Source organism: Lepisosteus oculatus, unplaced genomic scaffold, assembly GCF_040954835.1.
Source record: "Lepisosteus oculatus isolate fLepOcu1 unplaced genomic scaffold, fLepOcu1.hap2 HAP2_SCAFFOLD_67, whole genome shotgun sequence".
In the NCBI taxonomy this organism is placed as follows: domain Eukaryota; kingdom Metazoa; phylum Chordata; class Actinopteri; order Semionotiformes; family Lepisosteidae; genus Lepisosteus; species Lepisosteus oculatus.
The window spans coordinates 1061-27500 of NW_027168224.1; the positions used below are offsets into that span (position 1 = coordinate 1061).

General features: G+C 42.3%; 4 non-coding genes across 4 annotated transcripts; 3 read left to right on the forward strand and 1 right to left on the reverse strand.

Annotated features, from left to right (window-relative positions):
* The first annotated feature begins 6639 nt into the window (after window positions 1-6639).
* On the forward strand, window positions 6640-6712 carry trnar-acg (transfer RNA arginine (anticodon ACG)). Its single transcript has one exon. It is a non-coding gene; the product is annotated as a tRNA-Arg (tRNA).
* Window positions 6713-12285: 5573 nt separating this feature from the next.
* Window positions 12286-12427, forward strand: LOC138233346 (U4 spliceosomal RNA). The gene has a single exon (XR_011187459.1). It is a non-coding gene; the product is annotated as a U4 spliceosomal RNA (small nuclear RNA).
* A 7105-nt stretch (window positions 12428-19532) lies between these two features.
* Window positions 19533-19614, reverse strand: trnas-gga (transfer RNA serine (anticodon GGA)). The gene has a single exon. It is a non-coding gene; the product is annotated as a tRNA-Ser (tRNA).
* A 4228-nt stretch (window positions 19615-23842) lies between these two features.
* On the forward strand, window positions 23843-23984 carry LOC138233364 (U4 spliceosomal RNA). The gene has a single exon (XR_011187476.1). It is a non-coding gene; the product is annotated as a U4 spliceosomal RNA (small nuclear RNA).
* Window positions 23985-26440: the final 2456 nt, after the last annotated feature.

Consider the following 26440-nt stretch of genomic DNA (forward strand, 5'->3'; position numbering starts at 1 on the left):
AAATGAATGATATACTGAACATATGTCCTCTTGATATATGTAACTCTTTGTAACTGACTGAATATATACCTTTTGTATTCTGATAAACCTCTTGATAAGATCTGTTTGGTTTACATGCATATTCTATGTATTAATAAATGTATCCTCGTGTATTAGTACCTATGTGTGTGCGTTGTTTGAGTTATATCGCATGGTTGGATTCTAAGGCCATCCAAAGAATCATTTTATGATTTACTGCTACAATTAATAATTGTCCCAGTTAATGCCCAAACCCTACAGAACTGGTGCCTTCAGAGAGCACGCAACAATCTATACAAGTACGATTCTAGAAATGCTGACCAGATTACGTTTTAAGAAGGAACTGTGCCTCAGGTTCCGCCGAGATCTTAACTCGGATGGCAGGATTCAGAGCCCGGAGTGTGGACTGATGGCGCACGGAGGGTCCACATACTGTGGATCCCGCAGTGATCTTCCGCGTGTTCAAACCGCCAGCGTGTGACTCCCCTGTCCCCGTGACCTCATTACTCTGCTCTCGCCTCTGTGCAGCCGAGCCCGACTCATGGTAAAGTGGAAAAAAATATGCCCTCAACGTGAGATTTACTCTGGAGCGAGGATAGATGTTACCTTTTTATCGTTGAACAGGATGTATGTGATGTGGCAACTAGGTTCAATTTTGATTCCTGCGGCGATTCCTGTGTCTACCACTAATGTAAGAGCTATTTCAAGTGTGGTGTGGTGCGGCTTTTCAAATGCTCAACAGGATGACTTCGCATGCACGCGTGCTTTCATGCAGTCGTTTGTGAAACCATGTCTGCTTACGTGCAAACGGGCGTGGTTTCATGTATGCAAAAAACTTTCCTGGGCTTTTCTGAAGCACATAAAATTATTTGGAGATATACATTTGTCTTGTTTTCCTCTTAGGCTCTAGAATTGATAACTTTTTTTTCATTTTTGGCCTTTTTCTTCGTTTTCCAGAAAGTGGTTGCAAGCCCAATATCATGCGAAGAAACATCAGGATTCGGGGATCAGTCAATGGATTTTGTTCAAAGTTGGATTGTTGCTCTCTGTGGACCAAGAGATGTTGTTCTATAATGTTTTTTTTTTCAAATTTAAAAATATCATTTTTTCATGGAGCTTTGAAGGGGATGGATTCACCTTATGATCATTTCTGAAACTGGCAAATGAGTGTCTGCTACAATATGATTGCTACATATCTGCATTTGTTGGTTTTTAAGGAGTAAGAGTGCAAGGGGTTTAAACCTGCGATCCAGTGTGTTGAAGTATTTCACAACACTACCCATAGCACATCTGGAAATAAATCCTCATAATGATTATTGCCCTGGGGATGTACCAAAAAATCAGTGAGCATATATATATATATCACTGTGTTGAAGCTAGAGACACAGAATAACTGCAAACACATCCTAAATACAGTGTTCCTGCACCTTTGACCTCATCCAGAATGTATCGTTTTTTTAAAGGGATTGCTGTCAGAATGCACAACTGAATCCCAAACAGAATCTCTAGTCAAATATGATCATTTGTGAAACAGGCAAATGAGTCTCTCAGGTGCCCATTGCTCATTTTCAGACACATTTATGCAATACTTTCACCATGCGTTGAGCAATAGGGATTAAAGATACCAGAGGTAAGGTTTAAAAGTGATTCTGAGGTGCAACACATCAGCGATACAGCTAGGCATCTGAAATGCGGGGTTTGAGAGCCCTTCAGGGAACACCGTACCCTAAAGGTACCAGAAGTCCACTTGTATAAGCATTAAGTCACTGTCACCCCTGTTACAATGTGATTGCTACATATCTTCATTTCTTTGGTTTTGAAAGGAGTAAGAGTGCAGGGGGTCTAAATCTGCGATCCAGTGTGTTGAAGTATTTCACAACACTACCTCTAGCCCGTCTGGAAATAAATCCTCATTCTGATTGTTGCCCTGGGCATGTACCAATAAATCACTGAGCATATATATATATAGCACTGTGTTGAAGCTAGAGACCTGTATGTAATAATATGATGCTAAAATGTTATTTTCAGATATATTAATGTAATAAATGATTGCTTATGCTTTATAAACAAATCTAATTAAAATAAAAGCTTAAGTTTTGTATTTATCTTGTACCATAGAACATGATTTTCTTTGTATTTCAATCCCACAAAGTGTCCAAATGACGCACTACATGATATAAGGAAGATTATCACATGCATATCGGTATTATCTTTCTTACGAAAATGCATTCCTTTCATTACCTTTTACTTTTTAAAATGAACTCAAATTGTGTATAATGTAATAATTTAAGTAGAATAGATTCTAATAATATAATGATCCAGTGTGTTGCACTACTTCAATGCTTCACTGCTCTATGCCATCTGGAAATAAATCCTCAGACTGCTTACTGCCCTGGGCATGTACCAATAAATTACAGGAGCACATCTATATATCACTGCGTTGAAGCAGGGGACACACAATCACTGCAAACACATCCTAAATACAGTGTTCCAGCACCACTGACCTCATCCAGAACGTATCATTTCTTGAAAGGGATTGCTGTCCGAATGCACATCTGAATCCCAAACAGAATCTCTAGTAAAATACGATCATTTGTGAAACAGGTAAATGACTGTCTCAGGGGCCCATTCCTCATTTTCAAGACACATGTATGCAGTACGTACACCATGAATTGAGCAATAGGGATTAAAGACACCACAGGTAAGGTTAGAAGTCATTCTGACTATATTCTAAAATATTGGACTCATATTCTTATGATGGCAGACATGATCCTGCGTGTAAAACCGGGGTTAATGGACATTATATGACTGTCAATTCTGTTTTGTTTTGGAGACTCTTGGCTGCCTATGTGGTACAGTGCAGCGTGAAGGAAACATTTTCCAAAACTGTGTCAGCTCAAAAGTTGTAAGAGAACCTCTCCAGCTGCTTTAACTCTCTTCATTTTTGTCATTTAATTGTCTGTCGGCACTATGTGGCAGTGTTGCATGACAACCCATCTCACCACGGAAAGGGACCTAACAGCTTTGGTAAGAGAGGAGAAATTGACCTGGCCCGTACAGGGCTCGAACCCACAACCTTGGCGTCACTAGCACCACACTCTAACCCACTGAGCTAACCGGCCTCACGACAGTGGTCCTCTCTGTGCTGCAAAAAATCGAACTCAGGGAATTTCTTTTGTCCTCCTTTGAATAGAAAGCTGTGTAATTCAGTGTATGGGCTTTCTCATGCAGTTTTTATGGTTCTTGTAACCCAAATCCTACACTGGCCTGAAGTGCCCCCCCATTTCACAGCATTTTTCAGCTGATTTAAAATGTACCTAAAGGAGGAGCATTATTGAAGACCATCAATTACCAAGAGCTTTTGTCAAAGGTTTTGGTGGTCATTTTTAATGACCACAGAGCGCTGTGACCTCGGTTTTACATCTCATCCAAAGGACGGCACCCTTTTACAACACAGCGTCTCCGTCACTATGCTGGGGCATTGGGACCCGCACAGACCTCAGGGTGAGGGCCCCCCGCCGGCACTGTTACGTCCCAGTGTGTGTTCTGTGTGTTTTTCTGTTATGTCCACACTGCTGACCCTTGATTGTTCTCCCTTCCCCATTGGCCAACCATCACACCACTGTTTCAATATGATGTCATCATTAATTAGCCTTCAGCCAATCAGAACACATTTTATTCACTATATAACATGGAGGCTTTCAGAAAGAAAAGGCCTTTCGTTTGACTTCGGTCCCGTTCGGTTTTGGTTTTCGCTTCGCTTCGCTTCGCTTCGCTTCTTGTTATTGCTTTGGCTTCGTTTGTTGGTTTGTTTTGCTTTGTGTTTGTGTATTTTCGTATAGCTTCGGCTTTGTTGTTTTGTTGGTTTTACGTTAGTTTCTTTGTACTTTCGTTTGTTTGTGTGTTCATCCTTGATTTGTCTTTACCTTGCCCAAGTGTTACATGTTCAACTTATGTGTTCTTTTGTACCCTGTCCTGTTGATAACTCTTGTTTTTCCTTATTTGTATTCCTGGTTCACTTGTGTTTTTGTGTGAACTTTTGTATATAAGGTTAGTTTAGGTTGTTGGGTACACTTACACACTTAGTTAATTTTGTATTAGTACACTAGTTTAGTACGGGTGAGTGCCATTTGTCTTGTATGGTTTTGGGTAGTCAGTGCAGGTTAACTAGGGTGTTGAAGACGCAGAAGACCGTGTGTTTCTGGTTTTCTTTTGTAGTCAGATTAGCTTTCCCTCACTGTCCTAGCCAGCTCCATTTTGTTTGTTATTTTCTTTTCTTTGGCACCACTCTAGTTCCTTACCCTTATCACGCTTCCTAGTCCCTCACCAAAACCCATCTGCTTCCAAAAGACTTATCCTAAATGTTACACCCCTTTCCCCCTAGACACTTGGGGTTGTAACATTATTGGGGGCTCGTCCGGGATATCAAATTCCCGTCCTAAGGATTTTTTTTTGTGTTGCAGAATTTTGGTGTTGGTACAGGATTTTGATTTGTGGATTGTGTTTTGGCAAGGTACTGTAGTTATGGCTACTTTTGATTTGCGAAAGTTTGTGGAGGAACCTTCCTTTGAGCAGCTGGATAAGTGTAGGAAGGACGAATTGCTCCAAATTGCTGATTACTTCCAGATTCAGGTTTCGACGCAAGTTCTTAAAAGGGACGTCAAGAGAGCTGTGATGGATAGGTTGGTAGAGTTAGAGGTCATTGCATTAACGAGCAGGTACGCCGGTTCTCCTGGGGCTGGTGCTAAACCTGCTATGGTGGTGGAAGAACAGGACGAGGTGCAGGGGGTGGCTGAAGACTTAGTGGAGGCTGAGGTCAAGGCCACCTTGCCTCCCTTTGAACCGTTCTCTCCGGTCTCCGCCGGGTCAAAAAGCGACACTCGCCTGAAAGTTCATTTGGCCCGCTTGCACATGGAGGCGCAGGAAAAAGCCCAAGTGCGCCAGGCAGAATTTGAATTGCGCCTTGCAATTCGTAAGATGGAGATTGAGGCGGAGAAAGAGGTTAAGCTCCGACAGCTTGAGCTAGAAGCACGAAAGAATGCTCCTGCTGTGCAGCCAACCCACTCCGAGGCCTCTAGCGTGTCTCCTTTGCAAGATCCACTCTCTACCACCTTTGATGTAAGTAAGCACATTGCTTTAGTTCCTCTGTTTAGGGAGACGGAAGTTGATTCGTACTTTGGTGCATTCGAGCGAATTGCCACATCACTTCGTTGGCCTAAGGAGGTTTGGTCACTGCTTTTGCAGTGTAGATTAGTGGGCAAAGCTCAGGAAGTTTGTTCTACACTTTCTTTAGAAGAAAGTTTGAATTACAATACTGTGAAAGCTGCTATCTTACGGGCTTATGAATTGGTTCCTGAGGCTTATAGACAACGCTTCAGAAATCATCGTAAAGTGTCAGACCAGACATTTGTTGAATTTGCTAGAGAGAAGGGCACTCTCTTTGATAAATGGGTTGTAGCCAGTAAAGTGAGTGACTTTAACTCATTGCGTGAGTTAATGCTCTTAGAGGAATTTAAGAACTGTTTGCCTGAACGCATTGTTGTGTATTTGAATGAGCAAAAAGTAACTACTTTATCGCAAGTCGCTGTTTTGGCAGATGAGTTCGTGCTCACTCATAAGAATGTTTTCATGTCTGTGCGTGCGGAGAAGACTTTGTCTACTCTAAGTTCCCAGTCTCAGTCTCCCCCAGTAAAAACTAGTTCCTCACGTCTTAAAGAGGAGCGTGAATGTTTTTATTGTCACAAGAGAGGTCATATAATTGCAGATTGTTTGGCCCTAAAACATAAGCAGCAGCAACAGCAACATCCTAAGAGTGCTGGGTTTGTTAAGACTGTTTCCCGTTCTGCTATTCCTTTGTCTAGTGAAAACAGTCTCCCTGACCCTAGTTATGATTAGTTATTTTTTTTCACTTTACCGTGAATCGGGCTCGGCTGCACAGAGGAGAGAGGACAGGTGACAGGGGAGTCACACGCTGGCGGTTTGAATACGCGGAAGATCACTGAGGGATCCACAGTATATGGACCCTCCGTGCGCCATCAGTCCACACTCCGGACTCTGAATCCTGCCATCCGAGTTAAGATCTCGGCAGAACCTGAGGCGCAGTTCCTTCTTAAAACGTAATCTGGTGAGCATTTCTAGAATCGTACTTGTATAGATGCAGCCTTTAATGTGTTGCTAGGTTAAAATTGATGATTTCTTGAACTTCAGTAGGCAACTGCCCTCTTGATTTCGGATTTAATTTCTTTATTACAGGGGCGCTTTTATGAAGACAGAGTCATGTTCAGGTACTTTGCTTGATGGAGGAAGCTCATTTCGGACTCTGTGATCTGCTCACCTGGAAAGGTCTGCTGTACTACTATAAGAGAGAAGTAGAGTCTGGAAGAAGGGACAATTTTATGATGCTTTGGAAGATAATGTTTTTTTTTTTCTTTGAAATCGAAATGAATCAGAATATCAGTGCAAAAGACAAACTCTTGGTTTGGTTTAAAGAGATATGGTTTTAAAACAGACAAAATGTAGAAAACAGGTGTTTCTCACTTTTGGAAAAGAATGGACCGGGGGTAATATTTTACTAGTTGCAGTGCTGATCTCACTGGGTTACAGTCCTGCAGTATCACACCAGGGCCAGTGGCGCAATGGATAACGCGTCTGACTACGGATCAGGAGATTGCAGGTTCGACTCCTGCCTGGCTCGGGTTGTTTTTAAAAGCATCGGGCTACTCCCTAAGCAGTCTGTGCTACTTACTGCATTGTAATCGTACCCAGTAAGAGATTTCCTTCATGTAAATGAACTGCACCTGACAGCATTAGAAAAACACCTGGGCTCAGTACGGTGCTGAGAGCTCAGCGTTGCTGTTGTTCTAATTAGCACGCACTGCATCGGCTATGAGCCCGAACTTTTCAAATATTCCGATCAGTTAGTCAACACGTAGTCCACATGAACGGTAGAAATATTCTCGTCTGTCTCTTGTTTGTATAGAACTGAATGTCCCTGACAATGTACTGTTAGTTTTAATTGAAGAACGGCATTTGTGTTCAAATATACCAGACAAGTTACCGGGGTAAAGTTAGCTTGAAGTTCGAAAACGATTTTGGCACGCCTGTAGCGCTTTCACGAAATCTCTTAGAGTTACAAAAACACTTGCTTTGTGTATAAAATACATTGTGGATGCTTTCTCAGCCTTTACTTTTTCGTTTTTATGACATTTTTTTGACCAAGCACGAATATGCTTTTGTCCATATCTCCGCAATGGAAGCACAGAACGCCTTCAAACCAAAAGCATTTTAAAGACCACGACTTGTGGATATTTCCACAGCCTTTACATCAATCTATCGGTGAGCTAATTATCTTTTTTTAAACCTCCGGTTTTTCATCGATGCGTAATTACGCACGAACTGGAACCCGGGGGACCGCTGTGTGCACACGTTCACAAAGCGAGAAATACTGTTCAATACGGCTTCATGCGAAAAACCCGTATACTGTATGACCATAGGAAGCAGAACAGCGCGGTCTCCCATTACCCAGACTGTAAGCACGGGAATAAAGCTTTGTTTGATTTCTGAAACCCTTCCTTTACGTCCTGTTTTCATTCAGGTAAGGGTCAACTATATTCACAATACTACTGACAGCAGGAAGATTAAAATATTCTTTACTCAGCAGCTTATTAAAAACAGCTCCCATGATGTTCAAACCGATTTTTTACACAGAACACTGACACAGCTTTGTGTTCTGAAACTCTTTTTCTCTTGCTTTTATTTAATGTGGCACAATGCACTGGTTCACAAACCAATAGCATTTAAACCACAGCACCCACAATGCTGCAGGTAAGTGTTTTGCACACTAAGCAGGTCATCTGACTATTCCCAGCTTTGTTTTGGGTTATGGAACCTTTATTTTTTTATGATTTTCTGAAGATAACACTACAGGTGGGATGGGTGGGTTGTCTTCATGGCTCAATAGCATTTCAAATACAGCACCCACACTGCTGAAACCAAGTGTTTTACACACCAGACAGGCCCCCGAACCTCATACAACCTTGCTGTGGCTGTGGCCCCTTTCTTTAATTTTTTTATGATTTTCTGAAGATAACACTACAGGTAATACACTGGGACAGGTGGGTCGTCTTCATGGCTCAATAGCATTTCAAATACAGCACCCACTCTGCTGAAACCAAGTGTTTTACACACCAGACAGGCCCCCAAACCTCATACAACCTTACTGTGGCTGTGGCCCCTTTCTTTATTTTGTAATGATTTTCTGAAGATAACACTACAGGTAATACACTGGGACGGGTGGGTCGTCTTCATGGCTCAATTGCATTTCAAATACAGCACCCACTCTGCTGAAACCAAGTGTTTTACACACCAGACAGGCCCCCAAACCTCATACAACCTTACTGTGGCTGTGGCCCCTTTCTTTATTTTGTAATGATTTTCTGAAGATAACACTACAGGTAATACACTGGGACGGGTGGGTCGTCTTCATGGCTCAATAGCATTTCAAATACAACAGCCACACTGCTGAAACCAGGTGTTTTACACACCAGACAGCCCCCAGAACCTTATACAACCTTGCTGTGGTTGTGGCCCCTTTCTTTATTTTTTTATGAGTTTTTCAATATGGCACCATTAGACAGGCGGTACATGGGGATAGTACATCGTGCTCTTCACGAGTCAATAGCTCTTCAAGCACAACAGCCACAGTGCTGCAACCAGGTGTTTTACACACCAGACAGCTCCCCTAACCTTATACAACCTCGCTTTGAGTTGTTTAACATTTCTTTCAAATCACTTGGGTTCATCAATCATTTGATCATTTTTCAGCGTGGAATAAACCTATTACTTGTTCCTTGGAGATTACCATCTGCTGATAAGATATGATCGCTATATTGACCATATACAATTTCTTGCATAAGGAATTCATATTTTGCATACACCGATCCCCCCGGAGTCCCAAGTGATTCTGGTTTTGGAAAGCTAAAGGACAATGAGCTTCACGATACCAGGGGGACAGTGGGTGGTCAAGTCTCCCCTAAACAATGGATCTTGTCAGATTATGATGTCAGTGCATTTAATAAATGTTGTTGAACTCTCTTTAGCCCAAATACAGAGGAGCCCAGACCCAGAATGTTACTGACAGAGAGTGATCTCATTATGTGTGTTTGGATTTTAACAACTATTTTTATTGTTTGCTAGAACCAAAACAATCTATGTTAGACATTTTCATCTTCAGCCAAAAATACAAACCTGTCTACGTAGTGTGGTGCAGGTTCTTGTCCCATCCTGCTCTTGGTCCAGGTTGGAGGGTTGCACCGATTCTGAATCTTGTTAGCTGGTATGGATGGGTTTGGGGGTGTTGATACCAGAGTGGTCCAGGAGGGGGATTCAGGTGTCTCGGGGGCATTCTTGTTTTTCTATGAGTTCAGGTTGATTCTGTTGGTTCTGTCATGAATCTCCCTCACGCAGGCAAGCGCTCCCGCATTCCCTCGAGCTCTCCCCATACCAAACGTGCACATGTCAATCAGTCCTCTACTTAAACCCTCATCTGTTCCCCGGTCATTGCTCACGATTGAGATTCTGTCCCGGAGCTTACCTACTAACTACGCTTTTGCCTTACTATGACTTCTCCCCTGGACCTCGACCCCGCTTTTCCGACAACTGCTTTAGCCACTCGATTTTGTACCTTCGCCTGTTTTACGCTTTCTCAGATCCTGACCCCAGCCTGTCTCTTCATTTACGCCTCTGCCTACCGACGCAACTTCTACGCCTTCCCGGACTCGGGCCCCTGCCTGTTTACTCCGACTACGCCTGCGTCTTGGGCCAACCCTACCAAGGGCACCGCATTGGATCCCTATCCTCAGCAGTCAGCCCCTGCGTGACAGGTTCTGAGTGTCTTGGTTACATCCGTTTGTGTGTATAGATGAAAAAGCTATTGAAGAGCACCCCCACACCCCCCACCCGTCTTGGTGGAAGTTGCCATGTTCAAAAAATCCTAAAAAGATAATTAAAGTTGCACACAACAAAGCATGACTGTGAAAGGTCAGGAGGCCTGCCTAGTGAGCACAACACTTGATTACAGTCAAAAAAAACATTAAAAAATAAAGAAATGTTCCACAACTCAAAGCGAGGTTGTATAAGGTTAGGGGAAATGTCTGGTGTAAAACACCTGGTTGCAGCACTGTGGCTGTTGTGCTTGAAGAGCTATTGACTCATGAATAGCACCCCCCAATCCCCATGTACCGCCTGTCTAATGGTGCCATATTGAAAAACTAAAATTCTTATTAAAAAAATAAATAAAGGGGCCACAACCACAGAAAGGTTGTATAAGGTTAGGGGACCTGTGTGGTGTGTAAAACACTTGGTTTCAGCAGTGTGGTTGTTGTATTTGAAATGCTATTGAGCCATGAAGACTACCCACCTATCGCACTGTGTTACCTGTAGTGTTATCTTCAGAAAATCATAAAAAAATAAAGAAAGGGGCCACAGCCACAGCAAGGTTGTACGAGGTTCTTGGGCCTGTCTGGTGTGTAAAACACTTGGTTTCAGCAGTGTGGGTGCTGTATTTGAAATGCTATTGAGCCATGAAGACGACCCACCTGTCCCAGTGTATTACCCGTAGTGTTATCTTCAAAAAATCATAAAAAATTAAAGAAAGGGGCCACAGCCACAGCAAGGTTATATAAAGTTAGGGGGCCTGTCTGGTGTGTAAAACACTTGGTTTCAACAGTGTGGGTGCTGTATTTGAAATGCTATTGAGCCATGAAGACGACCCACCTATCCCAGTGTATTACCTGTAGTGTTATCTTCAGAAAATCATAAAAAATTAAAGAAAGGGGCCACAGCCACAGCAAGGTTGTACGAGGTCCGGGGGCCTGTCTGGTGTGTAAAACACTTGGTTTCAGCAGTGTGGGTGCTGTATTTGAAATGCTATTGAGCCATGAAGACGACCCACCTGTCCCAGTGTATTACCCGTAGTGTTATCTTCAAAAAATCATAAAAAATTAAAGAAAGGGGCCACAGCCACAGCAAGGTTATATAAAGTTAGGGGGCCTGTCTGGTGTGTAAAACACTTGGTTTCAACAGTGTGGGTGCTGTATTTGAAATGCTATTGAGCCATGAAGATGACCCACCTATCCCAGTGTATTACCTGTAGTGTTATCTTCAGAAAATCCTAAAAAATATAAAGAAAGGTTCCACAACCCAAAACAAAGCTGGGAAAAGTCAGAGGACCTGCTTAGTGTGCAAAACACTTGCTGCATTGTGGGTGCTGTGGTTTAAATGCTATTGGTTTGTGAACAGAATACCCCTATCCCAATGCATTGTGCCATATTAAATAAAAGCATGACAAAAAGAGATTCAGAATGCAAAGCTGTGTCAGTGTTCTGTGTAAAAAATCGGTTTGAACATCATGGGAGCTGTTTTTAATAAGCTGCTGAGAAAAGAATATTTTAATCTTCCTGCTGTCAGTAGTATTGTGAATATAGTTGACCCTTACCTGAATGAAAACAGGGCGTAAAGGAAGGGTTTCAGAAATCAAACAAAGCTTTATTCCCGTGCTTACAGTCTGGGTAATGGGAGACCGCGCTGTTCTGCTTCCTATGGTCATATACGGGTTTTTCGCATGAAGCCGTATTGAACAGTATTTCTCGCGTTGTGAACGTGTGCACACAGCGGTCCCCCGGGTTCCAGTTCGTGCGTAATTACGCATCGATGAAAAACCGGAGGTTTAAAAAAAGATAATTAGCTCACTGATAGTTTGATGTAAAGGCTGTGGAAATATCCACAAGTCGTGGTCTTTAAAATGCATTTGGTTTGACGGCGTTCTGTGCTTCCATTGCGAAGATATGGACAAAAGAATATTCGTGCATGGTCAAAAAAATGTCATAAAATCGAAAAAGTAAAGGCTGAGAAAGCATCCACAATGTATTTTATACACAAAACAAGCATTCTCGCAACTCTAAGAGGTTTCGTGAAAGCGCTACAGGCGTGCCAAAATCGTTTTCGAACTTCGAGCTAACTTTACCCCGGTCTTCGTCATTGTTCTGTCATCTTTTATTTAAAGGGTTGTATTTCTGCTGCTGAAAATAAGCAACGGTTTTCTCACAACGCCCTTTGTTCCCAACGGAGCCCTTGTCTGTCATGAAATTCTTCAAAACCTCAAGCTAGAAGAAGAAGAAGACGACAAATATGAAGCGTTATAGCAACGACATGCCATGAGACGATCGATAACGATTTCCATAGAATCCCCGCGGTTGCTTGGCAACCGTCAGCTTTGCGCAGTGGCAGTATCGTAGCCTGTGAGGTTTAGCCGAGGCGCGATTATTGCTAGTTGAAAACTTTTCCCAATACCCCGCTTCCGCCGGTTTGCAATACAATCGGCGAAAGCAATTTTTGACAGTCTCGTCAGAGACTGAGCAAGGTGTTTAAAGACAGATTTGGTCATGGTGATATCATGGTAGAAAGAAACGAGCTTGTTACGTGTCAACAGAAACGCTCTTTAGCTCTTTCAGCTTTATGCAGAGAACAGCGTCTGTCGAGATTACTTTTGTGTCAGCGCGAAACGCCGTGTGCTGTCAGTTTGATTTCATATTGCTCGTAGCGGCGCCTGGCTTTTGTCTGTCAAACGTTAGGTTGCGCTTCTTCATGCTGCATCGTCGGCATGAGTGGAGCATTTTAAACGTCTGTACTTACTGCGCCCCATAAGAAATCGTTTGTCCCTGTTCAAAAGAGATTGTGCGATGTCCTGCAGCGTTCGCAAAGCAAACCTTTGACAGTTTGAAAAGAGGAATTTATTCTGCTTCCTGTGCGTGCAGTAGTTACAAAGTTGAACGTCTTTACACGATCTGCTGCAGTTTTCAGTGGGTGGGCTTTGTCAAATGGCTTGGAAAAACGCACTGTGTTTCGGCTCGGGAAACATCATGAGCAGTGTCCTGCATGTTTTCTGTGTATAGCTGTCTTTTAACGCGTACAGAATTCATTCGAAATCATTGTTTTCTCCAATTAACAAGGGTCCCTTTTTGAACCTGCCAGAAGCATTCTTTCAATGTAACAGATTTACTCCGGGGAAGGGCAGCATGACATTGAGAGTAGCTCAAGCTTTCAGCACCTTTATCTGACTGCATGTATGCAGACACTGCTCAGAATCCCCTGTAAGATTCTCCTTCAATTCCGTTTTGCAGTGCTTTAGCTCTTTCAAAAGGCTTCACTTTGCTAGTCACAATCCAAGGCTCATGACAGCATTTGAAAACATTTGCAACTGCATTGGCCGGGAATCGAACCTGGGTCAACTGCTTTGAAGGCAGCTATGCGCAACACTGGCTCGCTCCAGAGTAAATTTCACGTCGAGGGCATATTTTTTTCCATTTTACCGTGAGTCGGGCTCAGCTGCACAGAGGAGAGAGCAGAGCAATGAGGTCACGGGGAAGAAGGGACAATTTTATGATGCTTTGGAAGATAATGTTTTTTTTTTCTTATACTGAAAATGAAAGGTAGTTGTTTCTATATGGACTCAGTCTTTGGAATTTGTATATATATATTTCAGTGATCCCTCAGCCATTCCTTCTGTATTGTAATTCAATTTCTCTTTTAAAATTCCTTCCCCACTTCTAGGACCTGCAGTTGCTGAACTCCACAATGGCTTCTATTGGAAAGTCTGTGACTGAGACCAAGTAAGTGCTCACTTTTTTATGAAACCATTATTTATTTTGGAGCAATGAGCAATTCTTATATAAATGCAATAAAATCATTATGCTCAAACTATGAGAGAGAAAATTAAGGATAATTTAAGAAATCAGTCTTAGCTTGTTTCTATACACAGATGGTATTATTTATTTTCAAAGGAAACCCGCGAGGATTCCCCTGGTGTGCAAGATGTGCCTGAATACTCTTGATCAGCTTCCTGCTCACTTGAAGAGGGCGTGTATGAAGCACGCCACGGCAGAAGAGATCAGGATGGCCTCTCAACAGGCGAGGGAGGACATGATGAATCACCTGAAGAATGGGGTCATCGTGGATTACCACAGAATAGAGATCGTGTCTGGTGAGGCAAACAGGATAGTGGTTGTAAGACTGCTAGAGTCCTTGGGCCTTTTTGTACATGGGAAGCCTGAAGACACATTGGCAAGGTGAGATATTTTTAATCTGTAAGGCTTCTGTAGTTTCTTTTTGAAATCATTGTTACAACATATTATGTAAAAGCATGTTGAAAAGAATATACCTGCATTCCAGCGGCCCTGAGCAAGAGGCCGCTGTCCAGGAGGAAGAGATGCCAGAGGCTGCTCTAGAAACTGAAACAGAAGCGGATAAGGAAAGGGAAGATATGAGCTCTGAAGAACTCTATCAGCAGTAAGACTTTTTATTTTTCAGATGTATCTATTTTTTACTAAAATTCTAATTTGTCTTATAGGTATAAAATGTTTAAACCGGTGTTTTATATCCTTACAGGCCCTGAGTAGTTAAAAAGTATCAGCAGGCCGGAAGAGAGTGGCCCAAGCTGGACTCTATAGAAAGCACTCCCTGGATGCTCCTCTCCTGATTGGATTCAAACAGTACCTTACCAAGGATCTGGGAGTGGCAAATTATTCTCAGGAGGTATTTATTTTTTAAAGGCATTTAAAATTAAGTAATGGTATCTTCATTGTAAATGTTTTTATTTCTTAGCTTAAAATTCACCCATGTGAAATGATGTCAGCCATAAACATCATGACTCTATATTTCCTACCTGAATCTATTCTACTTAAATTATTACATTATACACAATTTGAGTTCATTTTAAAAAGTAAAAGGTAATGAAAGGAATGCATTTTCATAAGAAAGATAATACCGATATGCATGTGATAATCTTCCTTATATCATGTAGTGCATCATTTGGACACTTTGTGGGCTTCAAATACAAAGAAAATCATGTTCTATGGTACAAGATAAATACAAAACTTAAGCTTTTATTTTAATTAGATTTGTTTATAAAGCATAAGCAATCATTTATTACATCGCTTCTTGAATTAAATCTTTTGACAAGAGGTAAGACTTCTATTTTACATTTAAACCCATGTTTAGCTGCGTTTTTTAGATTTAACTGAACCAATTTCTGTGTGTGATAATGTCCTTGAATTCTGACATCACACTAAATTACATGATATAAAACAGCTAATGTTTCTAGAGATAAAGTTTCTGGGATGCTTCTAATTACTTTTTATTACCAGGGACAGTTTAATTCACCTTGTACAGTACTGAAAGACCAAGATGCTTTTTTAAAGTTATTTAACATTTTATAGAACTTTTTCTACTATGGCAACATGATGAGCTTGGTGAAACTTGGAAAAATACTGCTTGGCCACTTATCTTAAGATAAAGATAGGATAAAGGTTTATCTTTTGCACCTACCTGACCCCCAGGGAAGGCCAATGCTTTCTAAGTTGATGGTTCCCTACAGTAGACTGTACCTTATCTTCAAAGGTAATGTATATTGACCCAAATCAGTTTTGGAATCCAATCTACTGCCGAGATGGAGCACATCCTTTTTTCAGGATTTTAGCATCATACGTTTGGTATATTTAGTCCCTAATGATGAAAGAAATGATCATAGAACATGACATCTAACCTTACCTGTGGTGTCTTTAATCCCTATTGCTCAATGCATGGTGTACGTACTGCATACATGTGTCTTGAGAATGAGGAATGGGCCCCTGAGACAGTCATTTACCTGTTTCACAAATGATCGTATTTTACTAGAGATTCTGTTTGGGATTCAGATGTGCATTCGGACAGCAATCCCTTTCAAGAAATGATACGTTCTGGATGAGGTCAAAGGTGCTGGAACACTGTATTTAGGATGTGTTTGCAGAGACTATGTGTCTCCTGCTTCAACGCAGTGATAAATAGATGTGCTCCTGTAATTCATTGGTACATGCCCAGGGCAGTAAGCAGTCTGAGGATTTATTTCCAGACGGCATAGAGCAGTGAAGTAGTGTAGTAGAGCAACACACTGGATCATTTTATTATTAGAATCTATTCTACTTAAATTATTACATTATACACAACTTGAGTTCATTTTAAAAAGTAAAAGATAATGAAAGGAATGCATTTTCATAAGAAAGATAATACTGATATGCATGTGATAATCTTCTTTATATCATGTAGTGCGTCATTTGGACACTTTGTGGGCTTGAAATACAAAGAAAATCATGTTCTATGGTACAAGATAAATACAAAACTTTAGCTTTTATTTTAATTAGATTTGTTTATAAAGCATAAGCAATCATTTATTACATTAATATATGTGAAAATAACATTTTAGCATCATATTATTACATACAGGTCTCTAGCTTCAACACAGTGATATATATATGCTCAGTGATTTATTGGTACATGCCCAGGTCAATAATCAGAATGAGGATTTATTTCCAGACGGGCTACAGGTAGTGTTGTGAAATACTTCAACACACTGGATCGCAGATTTAGACCCCCTGCACTCTTACTACTTAAAAACCAAAGAAATGAAGATATGTAGCAATCACATTGTAACAGGGGTGACAGTGACTTAATGCTTATACTAGTGGACTTCTGGTACCTTTAGGGTAAGGTGTTCCCTGAAGGGCTCTCAAACCCCGCATTTCAGATGCCTAGCTGTATCGCTGATGTGTTGCACCTCAGAATCACTTTTAAACCTTACCTCTGGTATCTTTAATCCCTATTGCTCAACGCATGGTGAAAGTATTGCATAAATGTGTCTGAAAATGAGCAATGGGCACCTGAGAGACTCATTTGCCTGTTTCACAAATGATCATATTTGACTAGAGATTCTGTTTGGGATTCAGTTGTGCATTCTGACAGCAATCCCTTTCAAAAAACGATACATTCTGGATGAGGTCAAAGGTGCAGGAACACTGTATTTAGGATGTGTTTGCACTTATGAGGATTTATTTCCAGATGTGCTAGGGGTAGTGTTGTGAAATACTTCAACACACTGGATCGCAGGTTTAAACCCCCTGCACTCTTACTCCTTAAAAACCAACAAATGCAGATATGTAGCAATCATATTGTAGCAGACACTCATTTGCCTGTTTCACAAATGATCATATTCTACTAGAGATTCTGTTTGGGATACGGATGTGCATTCTGACAGCAATCTCTTTCAAAAAATGCTTTTACCTTTTCGCGGCTTTGCCCTTCTTGCCTCTTTGGACAATATCTCCATCTTGTGGTCGTTGTTGGTAATGTCTAGACAATATCTCCATCTTGTGGTCGTTCTTGGTAATGTCTTCTTATGCCCTTTTTTATTTCAATTCTCTATTAGTTGATTCTAGAATCTCTACAATAGAGTTGAAAACATCAGTTTTAAAGCAGACAATATGACATTATTTATAGTCCAATTAGAAATGTATTACCCTGATAGATATCCCAACACCCGGAATGTATTGATACCATATCCCCAGTAATGCTCCTCAGGCCTAACAAGCACACTGTTGGTCTTAGGAAGCATCAGACACAGAAACGGTAACAACATCCTTCTTTCTGTTCACTCAGTCTCTGGTGCCGTGGGTCAGTGAAAGTGCGATGCGCGGATCCAGCGATCTCATCCTGTCACTCAGATGGCACAATCAGTAATTGGTGGCAGTTGATATGGTCCCTCCCAGCAGGATTGCAACATCTGGCAGGGTATCTCTTCTTCACCTACACCCACTCGCCAGGTATCCGGTCGTGTCTCCCCTCTGCTGGAGGTCCCCAAGCGTCCGGCACCTGTTCACAAGCCCTGTGCACCGCTTCAGTTAACAAACCTACAACACTTTAATAGAGAGTTATCTACCCACGGTGTCCCTTCAGTTGATATTTCCTTAGTTGGTCTTTCAGACTGTGGGTGATTGGGGCAATGTGACTTCCAACTTACCCCTAGTGAGGCAATTACAGCCTGGCACACCTTCCCAGTGTAGTCTGCCCCTAGATCAGTATCCAAGGGGCAGGGCAGTCCATACCCTGGGATCATCTTTGTCATACACTTGGGTATGTGCCAGCCCACATCACATCATCATACAACCCCACATTCTTTACACATTTGTTCTAACCACTATTAAACATCTATTAAAGGCCTCAACCTGAATTCTCCCCTTTCCCCAATAGAGGTTTCACAGGGGTCTCAGACTCCCGCTCTCCCAGTGCAGCTCGTCTGGCATCTGCATCTGCATGGTTGTTACCTTGAGTTACTGGAATTCTTTATTTATTGTGTTATTTACACCTTACTCAAGCTGCTTCTGTCGGCAGCTGTAAAACTACAAATCAGTTCAGAGACAAGCCTAGTATTCTTAACTGGAGTCCCTGCCGTTGTGAGAGAATCCTATTTCTCCATAGCCATCCAGAATTGTGGCCTACATGCAACAAATACATACATTATATACATATACAGTAACCCTTTGTCCACACTTACATACAAAGGAATGGTTGATCCATCTGAGGAAACCCCAGTCTCAGCACCTGTAAGAGAGCTTGTTTCAAATTATTATAGGCGGCTTTTGTTGCGGGAACCAAGGCAATCTTGTCCTTGTACTGCACTCCCCCCTTAAGCAGATCTGTTAAGAGTTGTGCTCACCCTGTAAAAACATTGCACCCAAGCCCTGTTAAAATTTCACAATGCTAGACACAAAAGGGCCTTATCATAACTGCTTCTATTAGACACTCTAAAGCTGAAGCAACTCAGACTTGTGGGTTTCCTCGTCAGGGGAAGCACTCAGAATACTATCAACATACTGAGTGATCACAGTCAGTTGAAGCCACGTGATACCCTGTTCTGGATAGTCATTCTTTGTAATGCATAATATTCCAACCCAATAGATCTGGGATAAAACCACCCATTAAAATCTGGTACTCGGCAAGTAAAACTTGCTGCCCCAATACTCCTGTGGCCTCCTGCCGTCTCCCCATATACATTACTCTATAGCACACTGTTGAACAGAGGAGTGAAACAAGCATGACAGTAGTGCTCCAGTATCCCATAACAGAGAAACCAACACTCCATTAACAGTACATTTTTATCCACTGGACTGGGACAGACTTAGGGAGGGTACAAGGGATTTACAGGATCTAATCGTTAGGTAAACAGATCTTCTCACAAGACGTTATTCTCCCCAGTCTCGATTCTAAACCTACAGCGTTTCAGCATGTCTGAGACATTCGAATAAACCCAAATTGTTTCCTCTATTGCAACTAATTGTATAAAAATACAAACACTGTTTATCTAACTACTTTTACGTCCACCTGTACTGTACTTATACTTTCAGACGCTCTTATATTTTCCAATCTCCTTAAGTTGATTTTCGTCAAGTCTCTTTAGTTACGTCTCTAGCCAGTCCCGCTGGCTAAACACACTTACACCGTCATTTAGCTGCAAAAAGGCATTCGCGGATGCTGAAGAATTTATTTCCAAGGCAGCGGGTACAAGCGATTTGGCGTTTTAAAACCACCAGGAACAGCAAAGAGGCACGCTTCTTTCCTTGCGCCGGAACACAAGGACTGGAGGCGGACAACCTAGTCGGCAGGATTCGAACTTGCGCGGGGAGACCCCAATGGATTTCCAATCCATCGCTTTAATCACTCGGCCACGACTACAGCAAGCCCCACCGCCGCTGCGTTCTTGCTACAATCTTACCTGGATCGCGAGGCGCCGGCGGAAGCCTATTTCAAAGTCATTCTCCGTTTAAAAAAAACATTTCCAAAATACAAGCCTTGCAGACAGACACGCCTCAGAGGACTTAAGGGTGGCTTCATGTCGGAATGATAAAGTCTCCCCGTCCGGACATGAAAATGCCACTTTGTTACACACAAAAAAAGAATCAACAACAGAGAAATGCCCACAAGCATTTGAAAAGCCGCACCACGTCGCACTTGAAATAGCTCTTACATTAGTGGTAGACGCAGGAATCGCCTTTTTATTTACGCTCTTACCAACGCGATGGAAAGCAAAACAAAGCAAAGCAGAGCAAAACAAAACGAACAAACGAAAACCCTCACGTCCCACACTTGCATGTAAGGCCGTTACGTGCCCAAGCGGTATTGTATGTCATCCTAGCACTGCAGCCCGGGGCGTACGGTATATGGGAACGAGCGCACGCCACGAATCGTCTCGAATCACTCCCTACAGCTGTAAGGCACCTTGAAGTGTGCACCCCCAACATTCTTCCTTGCGCATCTGTGAAATCTAAATTAAATCTCACGTTGGGGGCATATTTTTTTCCACTTTATCATGAGTCGGGCTCGGCTGCACAGAGGTGAGAGCAGAGCAATGAGGTCACGGGGACAGGGGAGTTACACGCTGGCGGTTTGAATACGCGGAAGATCACTGAGGGATCCACAGTATATGGACCCTCCGTGCTCCATCAGTCCACACTCCGGACTCTGAATCCTGCCATCCGAGTTAAGATCTCGGCGAAACCTGAGGCGCAGTTCCTTCTTAAAACGTAATCTGGTGAGCATTTCTAGAATCATACTTGTATAGATGCAGCCTTTAATGTGTTGCTAGGTTAAAATTGATGACTTCTTGAACTTCAGTAGGCAACTGCCCTCTTGATTTTGGATTTAATTTCTTTATTACAGGGGCGCATTTATGAAGACAGAGTCATGTTCAGGTACTTTGCTTGATGGAGGAAGCTCATTTCGGACTCTGTTATCTGCTCACCTGGAAAGGTCTGCTGTACTACTACAAGAGAGAAGTAGAGTCTGGAAGAAGGGACAATTTTATGATGCTTTGGAAGATAATGTTTTTTTTTCTTTGAAATCGAAATGAATCAGAATATCAGTGCAAAAGACAAACTCTTGGTTTGGTTTAAAGAGATATGGTTTTAAAACAGACAACATGTAGAAAACAGGTGTTTCTCACTTTTGGAAAAGAATGGACCGCGGGTAATATTTTACTAGTTGCAGTGCTGAGCTCACTGGGTTACAGTCCTGCAGTGTCACACCAGGGCCAGTGGCGCAATGGATAACGCGTCTGACTACGGATTAGGAGATTGTAAATTCGACTCCTGGCTGGCTCGGGTCGTTTTTAAACGCATCAGGCTACTCCCTTAGTAGCCTGTGCTACTTACTGCATTGTAATCGTACCCAGTAAGAGATTTCCTTCATGTAAATGAACTGCACCTGACAGCTTTAGAAAAACACCTGGGCTCAGTACGGTGCTGAGAGCTCAGCGTTGCTGTTGTTCTAATTAGAACGCACTGCATCGGCTATGAACCCGAACTTTTCAATTATTCCGATCAGTAAGTCAACACGTAGTCCACATGAAGGTAGGAATATTCTCTTGTCTGTCTCTTGTTTGTATAGAACTGAATGTCCCTGACAATGTACTGTTAGTTTTAATTGAAGAACGGCATTTGTGTTCAAATATACCAGACAAGTTTACGTAACTGCTCATGCGACACTCAGTTGTAATTAGTCAAGAAATAAAGTCGAACAACAGCTGCGGGTTTGATTCTGAACGTATCAGATTGCAGCGCGTTTTACTTCCATTGACAAATGATAGAGATTCGAAGAGAGATCCTTCAGACCAGCAAGCAAACCCACGGCTATTTCGGTTTTCTATCTAGGCAACGTTGGTGTCTGCAATAGCATACATGAAAGCGTGATGCAATTTCTGTGGCTACTTGATTATAATGCTTTTTTTTATTTTTATTAAACATGTAGAATTTACAAATACAAATACAACAAGAGGATCAGAGTCATGTACAAGAGAAAAAAAACGCAGCAGAAAAAAAACATTTAACTACCAGAGGTAATTAAGTAATTATGTGATCAAATTGTATATTTTACACGTATCATATTTTCCTTGCTTTAATATTTCTCAATTATAAACTTTAGTTTCAACATGCATGCGTTTCCTGTAAAAAAATAAAACTCAGCACAGTTTTTTACAAAACAAAAAAAACGTTTTTCTTTTAACAACATTTCGAGTACCTCTGGCATTCATGAAAAAGACATACACAAAAGCAAATAACTAACTCTAAGACTATCTAAACTATTGAGTTTTTCAAAGAACCAGAACTATAACAGTCCTTAACACTTAACTACACCATTCCAAACTAACACTAAAGAAACACTAGTATATACTGGTATAACAAATAAAACCAAACATAATCATTAACTGAGCAGTCACTGGGAGCAAATCTCCTTCCCGTCCACAAAGGCCCTCGCTCCCACAAAGTAGGGTCTCCTCCCCTCTCTTCTGGCAGCTTCAACCTGGGGCCACAGCTGGTTCCTGGTGCTCCTGTCCGCGCCAGACAGTTCCTCTGCAAACCTCAGTTTGTTCCCATTCAAATACTCATTCCCCCTCGCCGCTCGCCAGAGCATGTCCCTCGCCGTCCTCTTGGTGAACTGTATTATAATCGATCTGGGGCGCACTTGCCCAGACATGTTCGCTCTCCCGAGCCTGTGAACAAAGTCAATGGCCGATATTACGTCCTCCTGGTCCGGCAGGGTCCTTTTACAGATACCCTTCACTGTTGCAACAAGGTCCTTATCACGTTCCTCTTTAACTCCAAATAATTTTAAATTCCATCGTCGACAGTATCTATCTACATCGTTCACTTTCAATTCAAGTTCTTTAATATGCTTTTCTTGTTCGGTATTTACTTGTTTAAGAACTTTTACTTCACTCTTTAAGTCTTCAACCTCTTTAAACACACAGTCCATGGACTTTTTAAGACTTTCGATTGCGACTGTATTAAATCGAATCATTTCCTTCAGCTCACCCATCATGTTAAAGATGTTGGTTTGGAGCTCCTCCAGCGTCAGGTCGCCCCTTCCTCTCTTGGCCGCCGGGGTTTTCACAGGTGTGCTGGGCAGGGACTCCGGCTCTACCGTACGAGCGCAACTCCAGCACTCTTTCCACGTCCCCTCCAGCTGCTTCACTTTTCCCTGTAGTTCCATCGATTTTCTTGTAGTGCTATACATATACGATTGAGGTATCTTAGATTTCTTCTTCGAGGACCCAGCACTCTTTTCTTTTCCCAGTGTTACTCATATCGAAATTCTTAAACCTAAAAAAAATCGTTTTTTTTTTCTTTCAATTATAACTGAAGTTTAAACAACTAGTGTTAAGTCCTTATTTTTCTGTAGTCAAAAAAAGCAAAAATTAACATTCAGGTCATGAAAAACTCAAAAAAACTCCTCAACCACTAAACTTTACCTCCCACCTGAGCGCCATCTTGAACGCCCCTACCACCAGAGAATGCTCACGATTTCGGAAGCTGTCTCCGGGACGTGCTGATTCCACACATCCTGAATAAATCATGATATAGTTAGTTGCTGTAGCTAGACGTTTAAATGAGTTTCATGGCCAGATGGACTGTTTCCTCCAGCGGTATAGTATTGCAGTGAGACAGCACGATGCCTGCAAGACTATGTCACGCTAAACGCCACAGATTGTGTTTGTCCGTTCGTGTCAGTCGTCCTGCAGCCACGGGAAGTGGGACACAAACATGCTGCAATGCTTTCAAGACGTTAGGATTTGTTTGTGCAACATCCGAGAAGAGTACTTGTGGCTTGAATGTGAACTGTACGTGCCCGCCCCCTTTCCTCTGTAGTGCATGAGTTCCTCCCGGCATGCCCTTCCTCATTGTTCTGTCATCTTGTACTTAAAGGGTTGTATTTCTGCTGCTGAAAATAAGCAACGGTTTTCTCACAACGCCCTTTGTTCCCGACGGAGACCTTGTCTGCCATGAAATTCTTCAAAACCTCAAGCTAGATGAAGAAGAGGACAAATATGAAGCGTTACAGAAACGACATGCCATGAGACTATCGATAACGATTTCCATAGGATCCCCGCGGTTGCCTGGCAACTATCAGCTTTGCGCAGTGGCAGTATCGTAGCCTGTGAGGTTTAGCCGAGGCGCGATTATTGCTAGTTGAAAACTTTTCCCAATACCCCGCTTCCGCCGGTTTGCAATACAATCGGCGAAAGCAATTTTTGACAGTGTCGTCAGAGACTGAGCAAGGTGCTTAAAGACAGATTTGGTCATGGTGACATCATGGTAGAAAGAAACGAGCTTGTTACGTCTCAACAGAAACGCTCTTTAGCTCTTTCAGCGTTATGCAGAGAACAGCGTCTGTCGAGATCACTTTTGAGTCAGCGCGAAACGCCGTGTGCTGTCAGTTTGATTTCATATTGCTCGTAGCGGCGCCCGGCCTTTGTCTGTCAAACGTTAGGTTGCGCTTCTTCATGCTGCATCGTCGACATGAGTGGAGCTTTTTAAACGTCTGTACTTACTGCGCCCCATAAGAAATCGTTCGTCCCTGTTCAAAAGAGATTGTGCGATGTCCTGCAGCGTTCGCAAAGCAAACCTTTGACAGTTTGAAAAGAGGAATTTATTCTGCTTCCTGTGCGTGCAGTAATTACAAAGTTGAACGTCTTTACACGATCTGCTGCAGTTTTCAGTGGGCGGGCTTTGTCAAATTGCTTGGAAAAACGCAGTTTCGGCTCGGGAAACATCATGAGCAGTGTCAGCACAGAGAGGACCACTGTCGTGAGGCCGGTTAGCTCAGTTGGTTAGAGTGTGGTGCTAATAACGCCAAGGTCGTGGGTTCGAGCCCCGTACGTGCCAGGTCCTTTTCTCCTCTCTTACCAAAGCTGTTAGGTTCCTTTCCGTGGTGAGATGGGTTGTCATGCAACGCTGCCACATAGTGCCGACAGACAAGAGTGTTGCGGGAGAAGAGAAAAGTGTTTGAAGTTTTAAGAGTGTATTAGGTGGAGCCAAAATCAAGTGTCACAAATGCAAGTGGGAGGATTTCCAATGTTTAATATGGTAAAAATAAGCAGAAGTTATCTGCCGGTCATGGCACAGTCTGCCATGCTTTTGTCATATACTGTAAAGTGGTGTCGAACTGGAGCCTCACCATTTGCATATGTGAGGCTCCAGTTATACATCGAGTGTCACGTTAAATGACAAAAATCAAGAGAGTTAAAGCAGCTGGAGAGGTTTTCTTACAACTTTTGAGCTGACACAGTTTTGGAAAATGTTTCCTTCACGCTGCACTGTACAACATAGGCAGCCAAGAGTCTCCAAAACAAAACAGAATTGACAGATAGGAGAAAATTCCCACTCGTCCTGAAGTTCCCAAAATCCAGCACTGAGCGTAAACAAAGTGTCTAAGTAGCGTGGGAATGCTAACCCTAACCCTAGCTGGAGTTTGAGCAATCCAGCACTGAGCGTAAAAAGATGAGTCAAAGTAATGTCTAATCTGATTAGTTTCCTTAGAGCTGGTTCAGAGTTTGTTCAAGAATTTACCTTTCACAGATGCGCAAAGAAGAATGTTGGGGGTGCACGCTTCAAGGTGCCTTACAGCTGTAGGGAGTGATTCGAGACGATTCGTGGCGTGTGCTCGTTCCCATATACCGTACGCCCCGGGTTGCAGTGGTAGGATGACATACAATACCGCTTGGGCACGTAACGGTGTTATTTGCAAGTGCGGGACGTGAGGGTTTTTGTTTGTTCGTTGTTTTGCTCTGCTTTGCTTTGTTTTGCTTTCCATCGCGTTGGTAAGAGCGTAAATAAAAAGGCGATTCCTGCGTCTACCACTAATGTAAGAGCTATTTCAAGTGCGGCGTGGTGCGGCTTTTCAAATGCTCAACAGGATGACTTCGCATGCACGCGTGCTTTCATGAAGTCGTGTGTGCAACCATGTCTGCTTACGTGCAAACGGGCGTGGTTTCATGTATGCAAAAAACTTTCCTGGGCTCTTCTGAAGCACATAAAATTATTTGGAGATATAAATTTGTCTTGTTTTCCTCTTAGGCTCTAGAATTGATATTTTTTTTTTCATTTTTGGTATTTTTCATCATTTTTCAGAAAGTGGTTGCAAGCCCGATATCATGCGAAGAAACTTCAGGATTCGGGGATCAGTCAATGGATTTTAAAACACATCCTAAATACAGTGTTCCTGCACCTTTGACCTCATCCAGAATGTATCGTTTTTTGAAAGGGATTGCTGTCAGAATGCACAACTGAATTCCAAACAGAATCTCTAGTCAAATATGATCATTTGTGAAACAGGCAAATGAGTCTCTCAGGTGCCCATTGCTCATTTTCAGACACATTTATGCAATACTTTCACCATGCGTTGAGCAATAGGGATTAAAGATACCAGAGGTAAGGTTTAAAAGTGATTCTGAGGTGCAATAGATCAGCGATACAGCTAGGCATCTGAAATGTGGGGTTTGAGAGCCCTTCAGGGAACACCGTACCCTAAAGGTACCTGAAGTCCACTAGTATAAGCATTAAGTCACTGTCACCCCTGTTACAATGTGATTGCTACATATCTTCATTTCTTTGGTTTTTAAGGAGTAAGAGTGCAGGGGGTCTAAATCTGCGATCCAGTGTGTTGAAGTATTTCACAACACTACCTGTAGCCCGTCTGGAAATAAATCCTCATTCTGATTATTGAC